Below are 2639 nucleotides of genomic sequence, written 5' to 3'. Positions count from 1 at the left end.
ATCTTTTTAATACAAACATCTTTAAACATTGAAACACGTCATTAAAAATATTTTGTTGTTGGTTAAGTCAAGTTTAGTTTGTGAACAAAGTTGAACTTCACATGTCAAATAGCATTGATGTGGCATATTCAAGTAAAGCATATATTGGTAGATAAACTAGAAATTATCATCATTAAAGGGACGATTGAGGTGAGGAGATGAGCTGAGATGAATTGAGATATGAACTCAATTTATTGTTTGGGAGGCCAACTTCATATGTCATCAACATTTTATACTATATCTACCAATAATGCACCCAGCTCTAATCATCCCCGATGCCTCGTTGCTCAACTTCGATGACCACTTCTGATGACCACCTCCAACAACCAACTCTGGCAACCATTGCATGTGACCAACTCTTGCAACATCTAACCATCATAGTTGATGGCCAACTCTTACGAACTCCGACGGTAGCCATTCCACCAGCTTCTACGACCATTATTTAAATTATGACAATTACAAATTTGGACTTTGTTGACACATGAGTTTTTTTATTTCGTTGACGCTTATGACATAAAATTGTCAATAAAACATTAATTTAAAGCTTAAAAATAACTAGTAATTATAAAATACATATAAAATATCAGCAGATATTTATATTTAAGTTGATGCACAAAATTGCCAATAAAAACGTATTTGTAGAAACAAAAGTATGTAAGTTTCGTCAAAAAGTTGAATTCATTGTTTTTTTTATTAGTTCACAGTACTTTATAGTTGTTCTTTATAGTAATTTAACATTAATAAAATCACTTTTATCAGGTAAGAAATCAAACAAACTTGTATGTAAAAACACTTTTGAAAAAAAAATTGTTAGACATATTAATGTTTTATTTTCATTTTTTATCAAAAGTGTTAAAATAAAAATAAGGTACTAGAAACATCACATGCACAAATTTGTAAAATGATTGTTTAATTTTTTTTTTTAAAAAAAAATGCATGATCCAAAAATAACCCCAAACTCCAATTTCCAAAATTCCCAACAATTATACTTAAAAAAATAAAATAAAGTATAATTTGTAGTTTATTGAAATAATAATAATAATAATTGAATAAAAAAGTTTTTCCCAACAAATAATCATCTGTGTTAATTTTGCTTTTTTGAAGGATAAATTAAAGGACTAACCTCATGGACCTGTGCCTATTTCAATTTTGTAGTTTTCCCCCCTTTTTGTATTTATTTTGCCCCCTAAAAAAGCAAAAATAAAACTAAGAACTCTTACATTAAAGTGTTTTTCTTTTGGACCCTAAAGTAACTTGGCTTTGTCATGAAGAATTTCAAGCTACGTGGACGTGTCATCAATTATGGTGAGACGTGAGGTCCAAGTCTCGTGCTATTGCATCTGCTTTTCTTTTTCTTTTTCTTTTTTCTCTGTTTTCTCGTCTTTTATTATTTTTGGGAAATTGCTTTTACATAAAAATACTAAAAAAGGTTGTGTGCTACTGTTGAAATATAATACAAATTATTAGAGCCCCACATCTTGATTTCAACGGTGTGAGTAAATCACTCACAATTGGTTCAAAGGGAGAATATATGACATTATTGTAAATTAAGTTCAAGTTCAACGTGTAAATTAGCTTGACGTATTTTGGTTTTAAATTAAAAATAGATCATAATCCTTCAAAAACTTCAGTTATAATTACATTGTTTGTGTATTGTATTTTTCCCTATTAAAAATTCCACTTGTCATATATGAAAAATCATTTAATTTTGCAAAAAAAAAAAAAAAAGATCATTAACCCAAACCATTCAACACATAATTCATCATCATATGAATAAATAGAATGATTTACCCACCAAGATTGTAAAAATCATTTTGGAAAATTAGGAAAAGTGCAAAATACGATATTTTTGTTATAAATTAACATTTTTATATTTTAAATATAAAAATCACTATTTTATTTTATTTCGTAAAATAGTATAAAATAATGGGGTGAGAGAGGCTCGAACTCTCGACCTCAGGATTACTCTTAAAGCTATGAGACCTACGCGCTAGCCAACTGCGCCACCACCCCTTGTTGTGCTTCCTTTTATCTTAAATTATTTGATTGATTATTTTTAATTTTGTTTTTAAAAAACTATATTTCAAAATGTTTTCTCAAACTCATTTTATTTCAATTTTTATTTGTAAGGGCCCATGTTTTGGGCATAATTCAGGTTATAGAGTCTGTATTTGGTCTGTGTTGTGTTGTGTTGTTCGTGGTTGTTTCGGTCGAATTCTGAAGAAGATGGGTCAAAATCGGAGGAATTTCGAAGAAGATCACAACTGTAAACCAAATTTTGTGAGCTTTCATTTAGAAAAATTTTCAATGGATTCTAGGAGAATAGGAAGGAGAGATGCTAGCATTAGTAGGAGTGGACAAAACCCCGAACCAGTCTTTAAGTGCTCGTAAGTACAGTTGGATCAAAATTATCGTTTTGTTCCTATAGTTACATCTAACTCCTTAAGTACCACTAATTCCTCTAATGAACAATTGCCATTTTGCGCCTCTAGTTGACTAAGCCATCGAACTAATGTTTAGCTCGTCCAACAATCATCGCTTGTTTGCTTAGATTTGGGTAAAGATTGGTCATCTATGCCATTTTTTCAAGTTTATTTCTG

The 2639-nt window shown here is 30.0% G+C and overlaps 1 non-coding gene across 1 annotated transcript; it reads right to left on the bottom strand.

The window, feature by feature from the left end:
- Positions 1-1966: 1966 nt before the first annotated feature.
- Positions 1967-2052, bottom strand: TRNAM-CAU (transfer RNA methionine (anticodon CAU)). The gene is given in 2 exon segments: positions 1967-2002; positions 2015-2052. It is a non-coding gene; the product is annotated as a tRNA-Met (tRNA).
- Positions 2053-2639: the final 587 nt, after the last annotated feature.

This window comes from Benincasa hispida, chromosome 1 (genome assembly GCF_027475165.1).
Source record: "Benincasa hispida cultivar pf3 chromosome 1, pf3_genome.v1.1, whole genome shotgun sequence".
Classification (NCBI taxonomy): Eukaryota; Viridiplantae; Streptophyta; class Magnoliopsida; order Cucurbitales; family Cucurbitaceae; genus Benincasa; species Benincasa hispida.
Note: the sequence above shows the minus strand (reverse complement) of the source record. Positions and strands in the feature narration are given on the sequence as shown.